This window comes from Chenopodium album, chromosome 6 (genome assembly GCF_948465745.1).
Source record: "Chenopodium album chromosome 6, dcCheAlbu1.1, whole genome shotgun sequence".
NCBI lineage: Eukaryota > Viridiplantae > Streptophyta > Magnoliopsida > Caryophyllales > Amaranthaceae > Chenopodium > Chenopodium album.
Window position 1 is genome coordinate 12,940,964 of NC_137839.1, and position 8,297 is coordinate 12,949,260.

Consider the following 8,297-nt stretch of genomic DNA (forward strand, 5'->3'; position numbering starts at 1 on the left):
GGGGCTGCCTTGCTGCCAGGAGTGGGCGCGCACAAAGGATGTGCGGCCACGCAACTGGGTGGCGCGGGCGCGCCCCCTGGGTCCCTGTTCCGTACCCATTTTCCCGGGGCCGCGCCTCTTCCTTGATGCGACTGCATCTTTCGGGGTTTCTTTTGGGACGATCTAACTAACTCTTCTTTTGTATCTTTCCTATATATAGTATTTCCATATATTTTTAGAGGAGGATCATTAGTGAATTAATTAGACATTCATTAGATCATATTTTTAGAGAGAGAAACTCTAGGTTTTTAGTGAGAGAAGTTCATGGTGTATTGTTGATGATTGAAGATTTCTACATTTCCTTTGATTTTTGATCAAGTTTGTAAGGATTCCTTTTCTTTAATTCAATCTATAGTTCGATCTTTAGTTGATTTCATTTGCTTTATTGATTGTTCAAGTTTGATTGAAGTTTGATTAATTTGTGTTTGATTTTAGCTTGTTTGATTTGATCATGATGAATTTGTTGATTTGTGTTGTTTTGATCATAATTTCAATGGCTAGTGAGCAGATTACTTGTTAGGGTAATGGTGAAGCATGTATGAGTAATAGATTAGTGCTAATTGGGAAAATTGATGGAGTTGATAATGTGATTAAATTTGGTTGATGATCATGTGCATGTGTGTAATTGATTAAAGAATGGCCAACTTTGATTATTGCACTAGATTGCATTGTAAGTTTACATTGATACGGATCATTGATTTGTGGCTTGCATTTACACGTTTGAGGTGTCTTGTGATGTTTCCTAGCTAGAGTTTACCGTAGTTGACGCTAGTTAGATCTCTAGGAGAATAGCTTGATATGCCCTTTTTCTTGCATGATTGATCTTCCTTCACATTGCTTGACTTAGTCAATTTGACCTCTCAATTAGTTGAATTCGTTATGACTACATGTGGATCCTCGCCATAGTGCTTATTACATTTGATTTCTTCTCGTTTATTAGTCGTTTTTGTCCTAGTATTCACACCCTATCTATATACTATGGAATAACTTGACCCTTGACAATAGATAGTCTCCCACCATTCCTTTGGGTTCGACCCTCAACTTACCATTATACTTGTGTAGGGGTGTGTTGAGTGTTTACAAATTTTGTTTGACCTTGGGTAGGGGTTAGCTTTAACGACCTAGCTTTGACCCTGCGTCAGTTGCCACTGATTAATCACCTGGTAGACTCAACCAGCGGGCACGCCCTACTAAGCTTCATGGATGCCTTCTCAGGGTATCATCAGATCAGCCTGCATGGGCCCGACAGGCACAAAACCGCATTCATCACCGAAGGGAGAGTGTACAATTACATAGCTATGCCCTTCGGGCTGAAGAATGCTGGTGCAACTTTCCAGAAGACAATGGATAGAGTGTTCCTACACCAAAAGGGTAGAAATGTCGAGGTGTACGCTGACGACTCAATTGTTAAGAGTGTCACGCAGGCAGGGCATATCATGGATTTGGAAGAAACATTTGCCACCTTGAACAAGTACAAAATCAAACTCAACCCAAAGAAATGTGTCTTCGGAGTGAGCTCGGGATAATTCTTAAGTTTCCTGATTAGTGAGAGAGGAATAGATGCAAATCCGGAAAAGGTCGAAGCATTCCTAAGCTCGCCTGAGCCTAAGTGCATCAAAGACATCATGCGGTTGACAGGCAGAATGGGCGCGCTGACAAGGTTCATTAGCAAGTCAAAGGAGAAGGCTTTGCCGTTTTTACCAGCTGCTGAAACGGAATAGAGAATTTAAGTGGGGGACTGCAGAAAAGGAAGCTTTTGAGGGCATTAAGGAGCATTTGACTAAGCTCCCAACAATGATCAGCCCGGAGCTAAGGGAAAAGTTACAGCTGTGTTGAAGCATTAAGGTTTTGATGATGAGGAACTTAAACTAAAGCAAACTCAACTAATAAAGGTTTTCAAGTGTTTGATTAGTTTAGGTGAAGTTGATCGTGGTGATGGAAGAAGTAGCTGGAACTAAGAAGACATGAAGAGACCTTTATCAAAGAAGTTAAACAAATCAGAAGAAGAGTTCTCTAGCAAGAACTAGTTCTCTAATAGAACTGAGTTCCCTAACAGGAACGTTCCCTAATAGGAACTTGATGACAGCAAGCTTAAGTTCTTTGGTGGAACTTAATAAGCTTGGAGCCCAAGTAACCTACCTGAACAAAAGCGCGGCGCAACAATTATTTTAGTTAAGGTTTATATCTTCTAGATTATTGTTAATATGTTAAGTAGGTTATTGCACGAAATTTATTAGAAGCGTGACAAGTATGCTTGGTAAATAAAATAATTTGGAAAGTAATAAAAGATAGATTTTAGAAAAAGATTTTCTAAAAGTTTTATTTCCTTTAAATCGGTTTGTTAAAAAGATAATTCTTTTTAACAAAATATCTTTTTATCTTTATTTTCCGGTAAAGATTTTATTCCACTTGATTTACATAAAACCATGTTTAAAGATAAGTTAAGTTAACCTATTTATCTTTTAGAAAACCTACTTTCTATACGAGTGTTACTTGTATAAATAGTAGAGAGCAAAATGGTTTTAGGTTTTTTTGTGAGTTTATGTGTGGAGAAATCACTGTGCTATAATTGTGTAAGTTTACCAAGCTTCTAACTTGTCATATAAGTTTCGGATTTCGTGCATAGCTTACCTATCATACTAGGTGTCGTACACTTTTATTGGGTTAGGTTATTTGGGTGAGTTTATTGTTTGCTTTACATCAGTTTTGTAAGTTTCTTGGTGAGGCTGAGAGTATTGTACTTAGGTGGTGCAAGCAGTTTGTACTTTGGCAGTATGTGTAGTACTTTGGTGGTACGAGTGAATCTAAGTGTGGTGCTTAGGTTGGGTAGGATAGGGTCCTATCAAGTAGTAAGTCCAGTGAGGATCTTGTGAAAATAAAGGTCCGTGTCTAATAGGTTGTAACTTGGTGTTTGCCCTATTATAGTGAAGTTTGTGTGTTTGAAATGCCTAAGGCAGGGTCGAGGTTTTACTTCCAGTTGGGCCTTGGAAGGTTTCCTCGTAAAATCTATGTGTTCTAGCAAGTTCCTATATGCATTGTTTATTAATCCGCAAAAAGTAGTCATTAGGAACTCAATACAATTCACCCCCCTCTTGTATTAATCGTCTCAACTAACAATTGGTATCAGAGCAAGGTTCTCATGTGTAAGCAGATAACTTTGCTTAGTAAGTTCCTAGAGAGATGAATTACAAGGAGAAACTTGAAGAAGGGAATTCCACCCAACGTCCACCCATGTTCAATGGTAAGTTTTACACCTACTGGAAGAACATGATGGAGATCTTTATCAAGGCTTAAAATTACTAGGTTTGGCGTGTTATTGAAACTGGTGATTTTGAAATAACTGCAACCAATGACAAGAACGAGGTAGTTCCTGAACTTATTTCTGATTATGATACGATTATGTTCATGAGGTCCATGTTCACGAAGTTTAACATGGAACAACTAGCTGGGTCATTAACTCATGAACTTCACCTAAGTTCCAACACAGAAAGTTCCAAGAACAAGAGTCTTGCTCTTAAGGCTCAAGACTCAGAGGAATCGGAAGCTGATGAGGAAGAAATGGCAATGCTAGTTAGAAAGTTCAAAAGGATGATGAACTACAAGAAGTTTGATAGGAACAAGAAGTATGCAAGTTCTAGAAACACAACTTGTTTCAAATGTGGGGTCTAAAGATCACTTCATCAAAGATTGTCCACTACCAGATGGTGAGAATGGAAAGACAAAGGGCAAGGAGAAATCCAAAGATTCAAGAGTCTATAAGCCTTACTTCACCAAGGACAATGTGAAGAAAGCCATGCTAGCTGCTTGGGGAGATTCGGATTCAAAAGAAGAGGAAGATCAATCGTAAGAAGAAACTGCACATCTATGCTTGATGGCAAAAACTGATGAAAAAGCAAAACTGAAGGAACTAGAATCTGAGGTATGGGTTTCTCAAATAGAACTTAGACATTTCTCTAAAGAAAACTTAATATTTGTTGTTTTAGAAATTCAAGAAGAATTGAAAGAATTGCATAGAGCTAAACAGCAAAGTGTTGAAGCTTTGGTAACTTTTAATGAAAACAGTGAGTGGGTTGATAATATGAAATTTGACATTCTATATAGATTCTTTAGTCTATTTGATGATAATAATTATTTGAAAGAAACTATAGACAGGTTGAAACATGATAACATAATGTTAAATATGGAACTATCCTTGATGAAACTCTGTGTTGATACTCTTGATTTTGAAGTTCCTCAAATTGCTCAATATCCAAATTTTGAAAAACTAAAATCTGATCTGGAAGATATAAAAGCGGATAGGGAAAGACTTGAGGGGGAACTTGAGAAAGCCATGAAAGGCAAACAACCTGTAGTCTACAGAGTTCCAGATTGGATCACTAAAGCCCAAACTAAGAGAATAGAAGGTTTGGGTTTCAAAAAGAAGTTCCAAAAGGAAAAGTAGTATGTTGACCTACTTAGTAGTATTGTTTGTTATTTCTGTGGAAATACTGGACACAAACAGGTTAAGTGTCCTAAGAAAGAAAAGAGTACACAGAAAAATGAAAAACATGTAGAACAGATTTGGATCAAGAAGAATGATGAACCTTCTGCTGTTACACAGGAACCCAAGGAAACCTGGGTTCCTGAAACTAACGTTTGATTTGTCATGCAGGTTCCAGTGAGGGGGAACAACACTTGGTACCTCGACAGTGGTTGTTCTAAGCACATGACTGAAGATATATCTAGATTTCTCTCACTGGATGCCTAATATGGGGGAACTGTGACCTTTGGTGATAACATGACAGGAGATATAGTTGCGATTGGCAAAGTAGGAAGGTCAAGTTCCCATGCTATTGATAATGTACTTTTGGTTGAGGGCCTCAAGCACAACTTGTTAAGTATTTCACAATTTTGTGACAAAGGTAACTCTGTAAGCTTTACTTCCAATAAATGCAGAATTATTCACAATGACACTGGGAACATTGTTTTAGAAGGAACTCGTAAAGGGAACACATATGTTATGGATCTTAACGAGGTTCCTAACAGCAGTCTAGCATGTCTTAGTGTCATTGAGGATGATCCTCTATTATGGCACAAGAGATTTGGCCATGCAAGCTTTACTTTACTTGATAAATTGAGATCTAAGGAACTAGTGGAAGGACTTCCTTGCATTAAGTTTCTGTATGACAAAGTGTGTGATGCTTGTGTTAGAGGAAAACAAACTCGAGTTTCTTTTAAGTCCAAGAAAATGGTAAGTACCAAAAGACCTTTTGAACTTATTCTTATGGATCTATGTGGTCCTATGAGAATCCAAAGCAGAAGTGGTAAGAGATATGTTATGGTTATTGTTGATGACTTTTCAAGGTTTACTTGGGTTTTCTTTCTTGTTAGTAAAGATGAAACGTTTGATGAATTTGTAGCTTTTCTAAAGAAAGAACAGAGAAGAACAGGTAATCTACTGATTCACCTCAAATCAGATCATGAAACTGAATTTGAAAACTCAAAATTTGATGATTTTTGCATTGAGCACGGAATGGATCACAACTTCTCTGCCCCAAGAACTCCACAACAAAATGGAGTTGTTGAACGCAAGAACAGAAGCCTTAAAGACATGGCTAGAACAATGCCGATCTTAAGTGGTCTGCCTAGGAACTTCTGGGCAGAAGCAGTGAATACAACATGTTATATTCTAAACAGAGTATTAGTTAGAGCCATCACCAACAAAACTCCTTATGAGCTAATCAAGGGGAGAAAGCCTAATATTTCTTACTTAAGATCTTTTAGTTGTAAATGTTTTGTTCATAACAATGGTAAAAGGAACTTAGGAAAGTTTGATGAACGTAGTGATGAGGCTGTATTCTTAGGATATGCCTCTAATAGTAAAGCATATAGAGTTTATAATAAAAGGACAATGTGTGTTGAGGAATCTGTACATATTATATTTGATGAAACTGAACAATTGAATGATGTACAGGATTGTGATGATGATTTTGAAATTGGACTTGTACGCAAGACAAATCCAGATGAAGAATAAACATCATTGCAGAAGCAGCAAGTTGAAATTGTTGAGCAAACGAATCTTGAAGCAAATGAAGGTCAAGAAATGGAGAATGCACCAAGAACTCCCCCTCAAGAACAGAATCAAAATCAGAATGAGGAAGATCCTGTTGAAGTTCCAACTGAGACTCAAGAGCGAGTTCCTACAGAAGAACCAGTCAACAATGATCAGGAAAGATTGTATCCAGCCAAGGACTTTACACCTAAGCGATGGAAATATCAGAAGTCACATTGTGTAGATGCAATTATGAGTGATATCTCAAAAGGAACTCAGACCAGATCTCAGCTTAGAAACTTCTGTGCATTTTATGCATTCCTCTCTACTATAGAACCTAAGAACTATGTTGAAGCTTTAACTAACGCAGACTGGATTAATGCTATGCAAGCTAAACTAAATGAGTTTGAAAGAAATAAAGTTTGGCATCTGGAACCTAGACCCAAGAATAAGAAGACTATAGGTTTAAAGTGGGTGTTTAGAAACAAGCTAGATGAGCATGGTATTATTGTGAGAAATAAAGCAAGACTTGTTGTACAAGTTTTCAATCAACAAGAAGGAATAGACTATAAAGAAACATTTTCTCTAGTAGCCAAGTTAGAGGCTATTCGTTTACTTATTGCTTTTGCTGCTTATATGGGATTCACGTTGTTCCAGATGGATGTTAAATGTGCATTTTTAAATGGATTTCCAAATGAAGAAGTCTATGTGGAACAACCTCCTGGATTTGAAAGCCAGGAGTTCCCAAACCATATCTATAAGCTTGACAAACCCCTTTTTGGGTTGAAGCAAGCTCCAAGAGCATGGTATGAAAGGTTATCAAAGTTCCTTTTGAAAAACGATTTTGAACGAGGCAAAATTGATAAAACATTGTTTTTGAAGTCAAATGGAACTGATATCCTAGTTGTACAAATTTATGTAGATGATATTTTATTTGGTGCAACTAACGAATCTTTGTGCAAGTATTTTGCTAACCTTATGAGTGGAGAGTTTGAAATGAGTATGATGGCAGAATTAAATTTCTTCCTCGGATTGCAAATCAAGCAAACTGAAGAAGGAATCATGATCCATCAACAAAAGTATATCAAGGAACTGATCAAGAAATACAAGCTTTAAAATGCTAAGACCAATGATACTCCAATGGGTTTAGCAACTAGATTAGATGAAGATCCAATAGGAACTTGTGTTGATCAACCTATGTATCGAGGTATGATAGGATCTCTACTTTACTTAACAGCTAGTAGACCTGACATATCTTTCAGTGTAGGTTTGTGTGCCAGGTTCCAAGCAAATCCAAAGGAGTCTCACCTGAAAGCAGTAAAGAGAATCCTTAGATACTTGAAAGGAACTGATGACTTGTGTCTCTTCTATCCTTGAAGTGACTCCTTTGATTTAAATGGCTTTACTGATGCTGACTATGCAGGTGATTTGGTTAATAGAAAAAGCACTTTAGGTATGGTACAGTTTTTAGGAACTTGTTTAGTTTCTTGGGGTTTCAAGAAGCAAAACACAGTTGCATTATCTACAGCTGAAGCTGAGTATGTGGCAACAGCAGCATGTTGTTCGCAAGTACTCTGGATAAAGCAACAGGTTAGAGATTTTGGTCTTATTTTTGAATGTGTGCCTATTTACTATGATAACACAAGTGCTATATGTATTTCTAAGGATCCAGTTAATTTAAGCACTCTAAGGTAAAACACATCCACATTAGGCATCACTTTCTAAAAGATAATGTGGAGCAAGGGAATATTAATTTGGAATTTTGTAATACGGAATATCAACTTGCAGATATTTTGACCAAACCCTTGAACAGAGAAAGATTTGAGTAATTGAGACTAGAACTTGGGATGATCAAGCTGAATTGATTGCTTTTGAAGTTCCAAGATATGGCAAAGTCGAAAATAATGTAAATAGATCAAAAAGAGCATTTAGCACAATCTTGGTGTGCTAAACATAGCTGAAGTGTCACCGTTGTTGATCACTGGAGGTTAGTTCATTAAACGCTTAATTAAATTTGCTAGTAGTAATATACATTGCATGTGTGTAGAAAGCGTGTTCCAATTGCGTGTTTTATTTTCAGAAATTTTTTTTGAAAATTAAATGAATTTGGAAAGAAAAAGAATTTTGGTAAATTCATCCTACCTAATTGATTTTGAAAAATTAATTGAACGTGTTCAATTAATGACTGCTCAATAAACTCTTTAACTTCTTTACACCGCCTCATTAA